Source organism: Triticum dicoccoides, chromosome 2A (genome assembly GCF_002162155.2).
Source record: "Triticum dicoccoides isolate Atlit2015 ecotype Zavitan chromosome 2A, WEW_v2.0, whole genome shotgun sequence".
NCBI lineage: Eukaryota > Viridiplantae > Streptophyta > Magnoliopsida > Poales > Poaceae > Triticum > Triticum dicoccoides.
This window is the reverse complement of record NC_041382.1, coordinates 45,011,179-45,026,704: the sequence shown is the minus strand read 5'-3', so window position 1 is coordinate 45,026,704 and position 15,526 is coordinate 45,011,179.

The window sequence follows — 15,526 nt, the reverse complement described above, 5'->3', positions numbered from 1 at the left end:
ACTATTTACACGGGAAAGCTCCCAACAAGCAAAAGAAGAACAAGAAATATTTTTGCGTTTTCTTTTTAGTTACTACTACAAGCATGGAAGGTAAATTAATTAAAAGCTACAACTAATTTTTTTGTTTTTTCTTAAGGTTTAGTAAACACACAAGAAGAAAGCATAAAAAGGAAAATAAACTAGCATGGATGATACAATGAAAAAGTATGAGCACCGACACCTAGCAATGAGTGTGTGAGCATAAATGTAATGTCGGTGGAAAATGCGTACTCCCCCAAGCTTAGGCTTTTGGCCTAAGTTGGTCTATGGCCACGGCTGGCTTGGCGGATATCCATAATAGTAGCTGGGGTCGTACTGCGATGCAACAACTATCGCCTGCTGAGCTACAGCGTGGCGACGAGCGGCCTCCTCTCTCCTCTCGTACTCATCTGCCTCCTCTCTGGTAATAGTATATCCTCCTCTTGCCTGATAATCAAAGAAGGCAGGAGCAGGGAGAGTAATACGGACAGCACAGCGTCTGTCAAAGATTAGTCGATACTGGAGAGGTGATTCGTTCCTCTCGACAAACTGGTGGTGAACCATAGCATTAAAATCTAGATAAGCAGCAGGTAATTCAATATCATCTTCGCGTATGGCTATACCAAGAAAATTAGCTATGCGGGTTGCATAAATTCCATCAAAGAAATCTCCATTAAGTCTATTAAGATGCAACCTACGTGCAACAATGGCTCCCAAATTATATGATTTGTCTCCTAACACCGCACTCCTAAGAATACTGAGATCGGGGACACACATGTGACATGCCTCATCTTTACCATTTATGCATCTACCTATGAAGAGAGCAAAACAATGTATAGCCGGAAAGTGAATGCTCCCTATGGTAGCTTGTGTAATATCTCTAGATTCTCCCACAGTTATGCTAGCAAGAAAATCTCTAAATTCATATTTACGAGGATCCCTTATACTACCCCATTGTGGAAGTTTGCAAGCAGTGGTAAAATCCTCTAAGTCCATAGTGTAAGATTTATCATAAAGATCAAACAGGACATTTGGAGAATTACGTGAAGTTGAAAATTCAAACCTCCTCACAAAGGTACTGGTGAGATAGTGATATTGGCTGCACTTCTCTTCCTCGAAGCTCACAAGATCAGTGTTACGCAAATATGTGTTGAATTCTTCCTTAATTCCCGCTTGATCCATAAAGTTCTCAGAGGGCCATTCACAAGGACGCAGTGGAGCGTCTCTTGGTGGCTCTTCATCAGCATCACGCATTGCAAGCCTGGGTCCTTGCTTCCTTGAAGAACCACCTTGGAACATTTTCCTAAGCATTTTTCTTCCTCTGAAAAATTCTGATTTTTTTAGTAACTTCAAAATAAAAGTAAGCCAAACTCAATAATATTGATAGCAACTACTCCTACAAGTGCCTAGAGCCTATATCATGCATCAAAACTACTTGGAACCATATAAATTTGACATGCAAGCTCAAGAACAGGGTCACCTAAGCAGCAAAAATTTGCAATGAATAAAGCACTAGAACAAAAACTAATTGGACCAATGGAGGAGTCACATACCAAGGAACAATCTCCCCAAGCAGTTTTGTGAGAGGTGCTTCGAGCAAGGAGATCGAAAATGGCAGCAAGATGAGCTAGAACACGTGCTTGAGCTGGATATTCGTGTTTGTGGGAGGAAGATGAAGTGTGTGGGTGCAGGAATAAGTGGAGGAGGGCCACCATGGGCCCACGAGGCAGGGGGCGCGCCCAGGGGGTAGGGCGCGCCCTCCACCCTCGTGGGCAGGTGGTTGGCCCCCTGGTGTGTTCCCAGTGCCAAATATTCTCAAATATTCTAGAAAAAATCATATTTAAATTTCAGGGCATTTGGAGAACTTTTATTTTTGAGGTATTTTTATATTGCACGGATAATCACATAACAGACAGAAAAATATTATTTTTATTTTATTTAATATAAATAACAGAAAGTAAAAGTGGGGTACAGAAGGTTGTGCCTTCTAGTTTCATCCATCTCATGATCATCAAAAGGAATCAACTAACAAGGTTGATCAAGTCTTGTTAACGAACTCATTCCGAATAACATGGAACTAGAGAAATTTTGAATAACACTATGTTACCTCAACGGGGATATGCACATCCCCAATAATAAGAATATCATATTTCTTCTTGACAGTAGGAAGAGGGAATTCAAAACCTCCAAATATAATCGATGGCATTTTTCCAATAGAGTTGATACTATGACTTGAGGTTGTTTCCTCGGAAAGTGTACCGTATGCTCATTACCATTAACATGAAAAGTGACATTGCCTTTAGTGCAATCAATAACAGCCCCTGCAGTATTCAAAAAGGGTCTTCCAAGAATAATAGACATACTATCGTCCTCGGGAATATCGAGAATAACAAAGTCTGTTAAAATAGTAACGTTTGCAACTACAACAGGCACATCCTCACAAATACCAACAGGTATAGTAGTTGATTTATCAGTCATTTGCAAAGATATTTCAGTAGGTGTCAACTTATTCAAATCAAGTCTATGATATAAAGAGAGAGGCATAACACTAACACCGGCTCCATGATCACATAAAGCAGTTTTAACATAGTTTCTTTTAATGGAGCATGGTATAGTTGGTACATCGGGATCTCCAAGTTTCTTTGGTATTCCACCCTTAAAAGTATAATTAGCAAGCATGGTGGAAATTTCAGCTTCCGATATCTTTCGTTTATTTGTAATAATATCTTTCATGTACTTAGCATAAGGATTGGTTTTAAGCATATCAGTTAATCGCATACGCAAAAAGATAGGTCTAATCATTTCAGCAAAGCGCTCAAAATCCTCATCATCCTTTTTCTTGGATGGTTTGGGAGGAAAAGGCATGGGTTTCTGAACCCAAGCCTCTCTTTCTTTACCATGTTTCCTAGCAACAAAGTCTTTCTTATCATAACGTTGATTCTTTGATTGTGGGTTATCAAGATCAACATCAGGTTCAATTTCTATATCATTATCATTACTAGGTTGAGCATCGTCATGAACATTATTATTAGCATTATTACTAGTTTCAGGTTCATTACCAGATTGAGTTTCAGCATCAGAAATAGAAATATCATTTGGATTCTCAGGTGTTTCAACAATAGGATCATTAGAAGCATGCAAAATCTTATCGTTTTTCTTTTTCTTCTTTTTAGAAGAACTAGGTGCATCTATATTATTTCTATGAGAACCTTGCTCAATTCTCTTAGGATGGCCTTCAGGATACAAAGGTTCCTGAGTCATTCTACCACCTCTAGTCATAACTCTAAGAGCATTATCATTGTCTTTACGATTCAATTCATTGAGCAAATCATTTTGAGCTTTAAGTACTTGTTCTACTTGAGTGGTAACCATAGAAGCATGTTTACTAATAAGTTTAAGTTCACCTTTAACATTAGCCATATAATCACCCAAGTGTTCAAGCATATTTGAATTGTATTTCAATTGTCTACCAAAATAAGCATTAAAGTCTTCTTGCTTAGCCATAAATTTATCAAACTCATCTAAGCATGGGCTAGCAAATTTAGTAAATGGGATTTCAGCTTTATCATATCTATAGAGAGAATTTACCTTTACTACCTGTGTCGGGTTATCAAGACCATGAGTTTCTTCAATAGGTAAAGGATTAAGATTATATGTTTCTTCAACCGGCGGTAAATTAAGACCATGTATTTCTTCAATAGGAGGTAAATTCTTAACATCTTCAGCTTTAATACCTTTCTCTTTCATAGATTTCTTTGCCTCTTGCATATCTTCAGGACTGAGAAATAGAATACCCCTCTTCTTCGAAGTTGGTTTAGGAATAGGCTCGGGAATTGGCTCCGGAGGTGTCCAATTATTTTCATTTGTCAACATATTATTCAATAGAATTTCAGCTTCATCTGGTGTTCTTTCCCTGAAAACAGAACCAGCACAACTATCCAGGTAATCTCTGGAGGCATCGGTTAGTCCATTATAAAAGATATCAAGTATTTCATTTTTCTTAAGAGGATGATCAGGCAAAGCATTAAGTAATTGGAGAAGCCTCCCCCAAGCTTGTGGGAGACTCTCTTCTTCAATTTGCACAAGATTATATATATCCCAGAAAGAAGCTTGTTTCTTATGTGCAGGGAAATATTTAGCAGAGAAGTAATAAATCATATCTTGGGGACTACGCACACAACCAGGATCAAGAGAATTAAACCATATCTTAGCATCCACCTTTTAATGAGAATGAAAATATTTTAAGGATGTAAAAGTAACGAGTCATCTCATCTTTAGTGAACAGGGTGGCTATATCATTCAATTTAGTAAGATGTGCCACAACAGTTTCAGATTCATAACCATGAAAAGGATCAGATTCAACCAAAGTAATTATATCAGGATCAACAGAGAATTCATAATCCTTATCAGTAACAAGGATAGGTGAAGTAGCAAAAGCAGGGTCAGGTTTCATTCTAGCATTTAGAGATTGCTTACTCGATTTAGCTAATAATCTTTTGAGTCATTTCTATTTGGGCAAGCTAAAATAGCTAAAGAAGCTTCTTGATCAAAGACATAACCCTTAGGAATAACAAGTGATTCTTCGTCATCACTTTCATCAGTATCATCAGATTCAATATTTTCAATCTCTCTAGCCCTAGCAAGTTGTTCATCAAGAAAATCACTAAGTGGCACAGTAGTATCAGGCATAGAGGTAGTTTCATCATAAGTATCATGCATAGCAGAGGTGGCATCATCAATAACATGCGACATATCAGAACGAATAGCAGAAGCAGGTGTAGGTGTCGCAAACTTACTCATAACAGAAGGTGAATCAAGTGCAGAGCTAGATGGCAGTTCCTTACCTCCCCTCGTAGTTGAGGGATAGATCTTGGTTTTTGGATCTCTCAAGTTTTTCATAACGATAAGTAGATATATATCCCAAGTGACTCAAAGAATAGAGCTATGCTCCCCGGCAACGGCGCCAGAAAATAGTCTTGATAACCCACAAGTATAGGGGATCGCAACAGTTTTCGAGGGTAGAGTATGTTGGGGAACGTAGCAGAAATTCAAAAAATTTCCTACGTATCACCAAGATCTATCTATGGAGAGACCAGCAACGAGTAGAAAGGAGAGTGCATCTACATACCCTTGTAGATCGCTAAGCGGAAGCGTTCAAGTGAACGGGGTTCATGGAGTCGTACTCGTCGTGATTCAGATCACCGATGATCCTAGTGCCGAACGGACAGCACCTCCGCGTTCAACACACGTACAGCTCGACGATGTCTCCCACGCCTTGATCCAGCAAGGAGAGAGGGAGAGGTTGAGGAAGACTCCATCCAGCAGCAGCACAACGGCGTGGTGGTGATGGAGGAGCGTGGCAATCCTGCAGGGCTTCGCCAAGCACCTACGGGAGAGGAGGAGGTGTCACGGGAGGGAGGGAGGCGCCAAGGGCTCAGGTATGGATGCCCTCCCTCCCCTCCACTATATATAGGGGCAGGGGAGAGGGGGGAGGCGCAGCCTTGCCCCTTACTCCAAGAAAGGGGTGCGGCCAAGAGGGGGGGAGGAGTCCATCCTCCCCAAGGCACCTCGGAGGTGCCTTCCCCCTTGAGGACTCTTCCCTCTAGGGTTCCCTAGGCGCATGGGCCTCTTGGGGCTGGTGCCCTTGGCCCATGTAGGCCAAGGGGCACCCCCTACAGCCCATGTGGCCCCCCGGGGCAGGTGGCCCCACCCGGTGGGCCCCCGGGACCCTTCCGGTGGTCCCGGTACAATACCGATGACCCCGAAACTTGTCCCGATGGCCGAAACAGGACTTCCTATATATAAATCTTTACCTCCGGACCATTCCGGAACTCCTCGTGACGTCCGGGATCTCATCCGGGACTCCGAACAACATTCGGTAACCACATACAAGCTTCCTTTATAACCCTAGCATCATCGAACCTTAAGTGTGTAGACCCTACGGGTTCGGGAGACATGTAGTCATGACCGAGATGTTCTCCGGTCAATAACCAACAGCGGGATCTGGATACCCATGTTGGCTCCCACATGTTCCACGATGATCTCATCGGATGAACCACGATGTCAAGGACTCAATCAATCCCGTATACAATTCCCTTTGTCTAGCGGTATGGTACTTGCCCGAGATTCGATCGTCGGTATACCGATACCTTGTTCAATCTCGTTACCGGCAAGTCTCTTTACTCGTTTCGTAACACATCATCCCGTGATCAACCCCTTGGTCACATTGTGCACATTATGATGATGTCCTACCGAGTGGGCCCAGAGATACCTCTCCGTTTACACGGAGTGACAAAATCCCAATCTCGATTCATGCCAACCCAACAGACACTTTCAGAGATACCCGTAGTGTACCTTTATAGCCACCCAGTTACGTTGTGACGTTTGGCACACCCAAAGCACTCCTACGGTATCCGGGAGTTGCACAATCTCATGGTCTAAGGAAATGATACTTGACATTAGAAAAGCTTTAGCATACGAACTACATGATCTTGTGCTAGGCTTAGGATTGGGTCTTGTCCATCACATCATTCTCCTAATGATGTGATCCCGTTAACAACGACATCCAATGTCCATGGTCAGGAAACCGTAACCATCTATTGATTAACGAGCTAGTCAACTAGAGGCTTACTAGGGACATGGTGTTGTCTATGTATCCACACATGTATCTGAGTTTCCTATCAATACAATTCTAGCATGGATAATAAACGATTATCATGAACAAGGAAATATAATAATAATCAATTTATTATTGCCTCTAGGGCATATTTCCAACAGTCTCCCACTTGCACTAGAGTCAATAATCTAGTTCACATCACCATGTGATTAACACTGACAGGTCACATCACCATGTGACCAACATCCAAAGAGTCTTGGGTTTGATCATGTTATGCCTGTGAGAGAGGTTATAGTCAACGGGTCTGAACCTTTCAGATCCGTGTGTGCTTTACAAATCTCTATGTCATCTCCTAGATGCAGCTACCACGTTCTATTTGGAGCTATTCCAAATAACTGTTCTACTTGGAGCTATTCTAAATTGTTGCTCCATTATACGTATCCGGTATCTCTACTCAGAGCTATCCGGATAGGTGTTAAGCTTGCATCAACGTAACCCTTTACGACGAACTCTTTTACCACCTCCATAATTGAGAAAATTCCTTAGTCCACTAGTTACTAAGGATAACTTTGACCGCTGTCCTGTGATCCATTCTTGGATCACTCTTGTACCCCTTGACTGACTCATGGTAAAGCACACTTCAGGTGCGGTACACAGCATAGCATACTGTAGAGCCTATGTCTTAAGCATAGGGGACGACCTTCGTTCCTTTCTCTCTATTCTGCCATGGTCGAGCTTTAAGTCTTAACTTCGTACCTTACAACTCAGGCAAGAACTCCTTCTTTGACTGATCCATCTTGAACACCTTCAAGATCACGTCAAGGCATGTGCTCATTTGAAAGTACTATTAAGCGTTTTGATCTATCCTTATAGATCTTGATGCTCAATGTTCAAGTAGCTTAATCCAGGTTTTCCATTGAAAACACTTTCCAAATAACCCTATATGCTTTCCAGAAATTCTACATCATTTCTGATCAACAATATGTCAACAACATATACTCATCAGAAATTCCATAGTGCTCCCACTCACTTCTTTGGAAATACAAGTTTCTCATAAACTTTGTATACACCCAAAATCTTTGATCATCATCAAAGCATACATTCCAACTCCGAGATGCTCACTCCAGTCCTCAGAAGGATTGCTGGAGCTTTGCATACTTATTAGCATATTTCAGGATAGACAAAACCTTCTGGTTGTATCACATACAACTTTTCCTCAAGAATCGTCGAGGAAACAATGTTTTGACATCCTATCTGCAAGATTTCATAAATAATGCAGTAATTGCTAATATAATTCCAACAGACTCTTAGCATCGCTACGAGTGAGAAAGTCTCATCGTAGCCAACTCCTTGAACTTGTCGAAAAACATCTCAACGACAAGTCGAGCTTTCTCAATGGTGACACTTACCATTATTGTCTGTCTTCCTTTCAAAATCCATATGTACCTAACAGCCTTACGACCATCAAGTAGTTCTTCCAAAGTCTACACTTTGTTTTCATACATGGATCCTCTCTCGGGTTTTATGGCCTTGAGCCATTTATCGGAATCCGGGCCCACCATCGCTTCTCCATAGCTCGTAGGTTCATTGTTGTCTAGCAACATGACTTCCAAGACAGGATTACGTACCACTCTGAAGTAGTACGCATCCTTGTCATCCCACGAGGTTTGGTAGTGACTCGATCCGAAGTTTCATGATCACTATCATAAGATTCCACTTCAGTTGGTGTACGTGCCACAGGAACAACTTCCTATGCCCTGCTACACACTTGCTGAAGTGACGGTTCAATAACCTCATCAAGTCTCCACCATCCTCCCACTCAATTCTTTCGAGAGAAACTTTTCCTCGAGAAAGGACCCGATTCTAGAAACAATCCTTTATTGCTTTCGGATCTGAGACAGGAGGTATACTCAACTATTTTGGGTATCCTATGAAGATGCATTTATCCGCTTTGGGTTCTAGCTTATCAGCCTGAAACTTTTTCACATAAGCATCGCAGCCCCAAACTTCTAAGAAATGACAACTTAGGTTTCTCTAAACCATAATTCATACGGTGTCATCTCATCGGAATTACGTGGTGCCCTATTTAAAGTGAATGTGGTTGTCTTTAATGCCTAACCCATAAACTATCGTGGCAGTTCGATAAGAGACATCATGGTATGCATCATATCCAATAGGGTGCAGTTATGATGTTCGGACACACCATCACACTATGGTGTTCCAGGCTGTATCAGTTGTGAAACAATTTCCACAATGTCTTAATTCTGTGCCAAACTCGTGATTCAGATATTCATCTCTATGATCATATCATAGATCTTTTATCCTCTTGTCACGACGATCTTTCAACTTCACACTGAAATTACTTGAACCTTTCAATAATTCAGACTCGTGATTCATCAAGTAAATATACTCAACATCTACTCGAATCATCTGTGAAGTAAGAACATAACGATATTCACTGCATGCCTCAGCACTCATTGGACTGCACACATCAAAATGTGTTACTTCCAACAAGTTGCTATCTTGCTCCATCTTACTGAAAACGAGGCTTTTCAGTCATCTTGCCCATGTGGTATGATTTGCATGTCCCAAGTGATTCAAAATCAAGTGAGTCAAAACGGTCCATTTGCATGGAGTTTCTTCATGCATATACACCAATAGACATGGTTCGCATGTCTCAAACTTTTCAAAAAAACGAGTGAGCCCAAAGATCCATCAATATGGAGCTTCTTCATGCGTTTTATACCGATATGACTTACGTGGCAGTGCCACAAGTAGGTGGTACTATCATTACTATCTTTTGGCATGAACATGTGTATCACTACGATCGAGATTTAATAAACCATTCATTTTAGGTGTAAGACCATTGAAGGTATTATTCAAATAAACAGAGTAACCATTATTCTCCTTAAATGAATAATCGTATTGCGATAGACGTAATCCAATCATGTCTATGCTCAACGCAAACAACAATCTCTTTGGTAGAGGGAGCGTGCGATGCTTGATCATATCAAGCTTGGAAAAACTTCCAACACATATCGTCAGCTCACCTTTAGCTAGTCTCCGTTTATTCCGTAGCCTTTTGTTTCGAGTTACTAACACTTAGCAACCGAACCGGTATCTAATACCCTGGTGCTACTAGGAGTACTAGTAAAGTACACATTAACATAATGTATATCCAATATACTTCTATCGACCTTGCCAGCCTTCTTATCTACCAAGTATCTAGGGTAATTCTGCTCTAGTGGTTGTTCCCCTTATTACAGAAGCACTTAGTCTCGGGTTTGGGTTTTACCTTGGGTTTCTTCACTAGAGCAGCAGCTGATTTGCCGTTTCATGAAGTATCCCTTCTTGCCCTTGCCCTTCTTGAAACTAGTGGTTTCACCAACCATCAACAATTGATGCTCCTTCTTGATTTCTACTTTCGCGGTGTCAAACATCGCGAATACCTCAAGGATCATCATATCTATCCCTAATATGTTATAGTTCATCACGAAGCTCTAACAGCTTGGTGGCAATGACTTTGGAGAACCATCACTGTCTTATCTGGAAGATCAACTCCCACTCGATTCAAATGATTGTTGTACTCAGACAATCTGAGCACAAGCTCAACAATTGAGCTTTTCTCCTTAGTTTGCAGGTTAAGAAAGTCATTGGAGGTCTTATACCTCTTGACATGGGCACGAGCCTGAAATCCCAATTTCAGCCCTCAAAACATCTCATATGTTTCGCGATGTTTCAAAAACGTCTTTGGTGCCTCAACTCTAAACCGTTTAACTGAACTATCACGTAGTTATCAAAACATGTATGTCTGATGTTCGCAACATCCACAGACGACGTTTGGGGTTCAACACACTGAGCGGTGCATTAAGGACATAAGCTTTCTACTGTCCGCATAATCGCTACTATCAACTTTCAACTATATTTTCTCTAGGAACATATCTAAACAGTAGAACTATAGCGTGAGCTACGACATAATTTGCAAAAACCTTTTGACTATGTTCAGGATACTTAAGTTCATCTTATGAACTCCCACTCAGATAGACATCCCTCTAGTCATCTAAGTGATTACATGATCCGAGTCAAACTAGGCCGTGTCCGATCATCACGTGAGACGGACTAGTCATCATCGGTGAACATCTTCATGTTGATCGTATCTTCTATACGACTCATGTTCGACCTTTCGGTCTCCGTGTTCCGAGGCCATGTCTGTACATGCTAGGCTCGTCAAGTTAACCCTAAGTGTTTCGCGTGTGTAAATCTGTCTTACACCCGTTGTATGTGAACGTTAGAATCTAACACCCGATCATCATGTGGTGCTTCGAAACACGAACTGTCGCAATGGTGCACAGTTAGGGGAGAACACTTCTTGAAATTGTTGTAAGGGATCATCTTATTTACTACCGTCGTTCTAAGCAAATAAGATGTATAAACATGATAAACATCACATGCAATCAAATAGTGACATGATATGGCCATCATCACTTTGCTCCTTTTGATCTCCATCTTCGGGGCTCCATGATCATCATCGTCACCGGCATGACACCATGATCTCCATCATCATGATCTCCATCATCGTGTCTTCATGAAGTTGCCTTGCCAACTATTACTTCTACTACTATGGCTAACGGTTAGCAATAAAGTAAAGTAATTACATGACGTTTAAGTTGACACGCAGGTCACAAATAAATAAAGACAACTCCTATGGCTCCTGCCGGTTGTCATACTCATCGACATGCAAGTCGTGATTCCTATTACAAGAACATGATCAATCTCATACATCACATATATCATTCATCACATCCTTTTTGGCCATATCACATCACATAGCATACCCTGCAAAAACAAGTTAGACGTCCTCTAATTGTTGTTTGCATGTTTTACGTGGCTGCTATGGGTTTCTAGCAAGAACATTTCTTACCTACGCATGAACCACAACGTGATATGCCAATTGCTATTTACCCTTCATAAGGACCCTTTTCATCGAATCCGATCCGACTAAAGTGGGAGAGACAGACACCCGCCAACCACCTTATGCAACTAGTGCATGTTTGTCGGTGGAACCGGTCTCACGTAAGCGTACGTGTAAGGTTGGTCCGGGCCGCTTCATCCCACGATGCCGCCGAATCAAGATAAGACTAGTAACGGCAAGCATATTGAACAATATCGACGCCCACAACTACTTTGTGTTCTACTCGTGCAAAGAATCTACGCAATAGACCTAGCTCATGATGCCACTGTTGGGGAACGTAGCAGAAATTCAAAAAATTTCCTACGTATCACCAAGATCTATCTATGGAGAGACCAGCAACGAGTAGAAAGGAGAGTGCATCTACATACCCTTGTAGATCGCTAAGCGGAAGCGTTCAAGTGAACGGGGTTGATGGAGTCGTACTCGTCGTGATTCAGATCACCGATGATCCTAGTGCCGAACGGACAGCACCTCCGCGTTCAACACACGTACAGCTCGACGATGTCTCCCACGCCTTGATCCAGCAAGGAGAGAGGGAGAGGTTGAGGAAGACTCCATCCAGCAGCAGCACAACGGCGTGGTGGTGATGGAGGAGCGTGGCAATCCTGCAGGGCTTCGCCAAGCACCTACGGGAGAGGAGGAGGTGTCACGGGAGGGAGGGAGGCGCCAAGGGCTCAGGTATGGATGCCCTCCCTCCCCTCCACTATATATAGGGGCAGGGGAGAGGGGGAGGCGCAGCCTTGCCCCTTACTCCAAGAAAGGGGTGCGGCCAAGAGGGGGGAGGAGTCCATCCTCCCCAAGGCACCTCGGAGGTGCCTTCCCCCTTGAGGACTCTTCCCTCTAGGGTTCCCTAGGCGCATGGGCCTCTTGGGGCTGGTGCCCTTGGCCCATGTAGGCCAAGGCGCACCCCCTACAGCCCATGTGGCCCCCCGGGGCAGGTGGCCCCACCCGGTGGGCCCCCGGGACCCTTCCGGTGGTCCCGGTACAATACCGATGACCCCGAAACTTGTCCCGATGGCCGAAACGGGACTTCCTATATATAAATCTTTACCTCTGGACCATTCCGGAACTCCTCGTGACGTCCGGGATCTCATCCGGGACTCCGAACAACATCCGGTAACCACATACAAGCTTCCTTTATAACCCTAGCGTCATCGGACCTTAAGTGTGTAGACCCTACGGGTTCGGGAGACATGTAGTCATGACCGAGATGTTCTCCGGTCAATAACCAACAGCGGGATCTGGATACCCATGTTGGCTCCCACATGTTCCACGATGATCTCATCGGATGAACCACGATGTCAAGGACTCAATCAATCACGTATACAATTCCCTTTGTCTAGCGGTATGGTACTTGCCCGAGATTCGATCGTCGGTATACCGATACCTTGTTCAATCTCGTTACCGGCAAGTCTCTTTACTCGTTCCGTAACACATCATCCCATGATCAACCCCTTGGTCACATTGTGCACATTATGATGATGTCCTACCAAGTGGGCCCAGAGATACCTCTCCGTTTACACGGAGTGACAAAATCCCAATCTCGATTCGTGCCAACCCAACAGACACTTTCAGAGATACCCGTAGTGTACCTTTATAGCCACCCAGTTACGTTGTGACGTTTGTCACACCCAAAGCACTCCTACGGTATCCGGGAGTTGCACAATCTCATGGTCTAAGGAAATGATACTTGACATTAGAAAAGCTTTAGCATACGAACTACATGATCTTGTGCTAGGCTTAGGATTGGGTCTTGTCCATCACATCATTCTCCTAATGATGTGATCCCGTTATCAACGACATCCAATGTCCATGGTCAGGAAACCGTAACCATCTATTGATTAACGAGCTAGTCAACTAGAGGCTTACTAGGGACATGGTGTTGTCTATGTATCCACACATGTATCTGAGTTTCCTATCAATACAATTCTAGCATGGATAATAAACGATTATCATGAACAAGGAAATATAATAATAATCAATTTATTATTGCCTCTAGGGCATATTTCCAACAGAGTATTCAACCAAAATTTATTGATTCGACACAAGGGGAGCCAAAGAATATTCTCAAGTATTAGCAGCTGAGTTGTCAATTCAACCACACCTGGAAACTTAATATCTGCAGCAAAGTGTTGAGTAGCAAACTAATATGATAGTAGTGGTAACGGTAACAAAAAGTAACAGTAGTAAAAGCAATGTTTTGGGTATTTTATAGTGATGATAGCAATAGCAACGGGAAAGTAAATAAGCGAAGAACAATATATGGAAAGCTCGTAGGCAATGGATCGGTGATAGAGAATTATGCCGGATGCGGTTCATCATGTATCAGTCATAACCTAGGGTGACACAGAACTAGCTCCAGTTCATTGATATAATGTAGGCATGTATTCCGAATATAGTCATACGTGCTTATGGAAAAGAACTTGCATGACATCTTTTGTCCTACCCTCCCATGGCAGTGGGGTCCTTACGGAAACTAAGGGATATTAAGGCCTCCTTTTAATAGAGAACCGAAACAAAGCATTAACACATAGTGAATACATGAACTCCTCAAACTACGGTCATCACCGGTAAGTATCCCGATTATTGTCACTTCGGGGTTAACGGATCATAACACATAATAGGTGACTATAGACTTGCAAGATAGGATCAAGAACACTCATATATTGATGAAAACATAATAGGTTCAGATCTGAAATCATGGCACTCGGGCCCTAGTGACAAGCATTAAGCATAGCAAAGTCATAGCAACATCAATCTCAGAACATAGTGGACACCAGGGATCAAAACCTAACAAAACTAACTCGATTACATGATAGATCCCATCCAACACATCACCGTCCAGCAAGCCTACGATGGAATTACTCACGCACGGCGGTGAGCATCATGAAATTAGTGACGGAGGATGGTTGATGATGACGATGGCGACGGATTCCCCTCTCCGGAGCCCCGAACGGACTCCAGATCAGCCCTCCCGAGAGGTTTTAGGGCTTGGCGGCGGCTCCGTATTGTAAAACGCGATGATTTCTTCTCTCTGATTTTTTCTCCCCGAAACTCAATATATGGAGGTGGAGTTGGAGTCAGAGAGGCAACAGGGGGCCCACGAGGTAGGGGGAGCGCCCTAGGGGGGCAGGCGCGCCCCCCACCCTCGTGGAGAGACAGTGGGCCCCCTGGCCTTCATCTTTGGCAGGTATTTTCTTTATTTTCTGAAAAGTGGCTCCGTGAAGTTTCAGGTCATTCCGAGAACGTTTGCTCCTGCACATAAATAACACCATGGTAATTCTGCTGAAAACAGCGTCAGTCCGGGTTAGTTCCATTCAAATCATGCAAGTTAGAGTCCAAAACAAGGTCATAAGTGTTTGGAAAAGTAGATACGTTGGAGACGTATCAATACACCACAAGAAGAAGCAGGACCACCCTACCTAAAGGACGTCCGTTCAAGGGAAGAACTCCATTTACGAAAAATAAGGACAAGAAGATTGTGAACAGATAGCTAGCTAAGATCGATTGTATTTAAATTGTAGCCTTCACTTCTCGATTGTATTTCGACATAGTGAAATGATATTTCTTCTGTTCTAGTGTCCTCATGAATATTTATTTATGTTTATTATGGTATTGAATTTCTAATTCACAAAAAGTATTGAATTTGTTAATATTTTTTGAACTCATGAATATTTTTAAATTTAATTCATGGGTACTTTTTGAATTCATGAATATTTTTTCAAATTTGATGATATTTTTTCATATTCAATATGAAAAAATATTGAATATTCATGAGTACACTCGATCTCGATCCCCCTCCATCTCGATCGCTATCCCCCCTCGCCAGATCCCCTCGCCGCCGAGCACCCCACGCACCCTCCCCCGCTCCACCGCCGCCGACGACCCCCCGCACCCTCCCCCGCTCCACCGCCGACGAC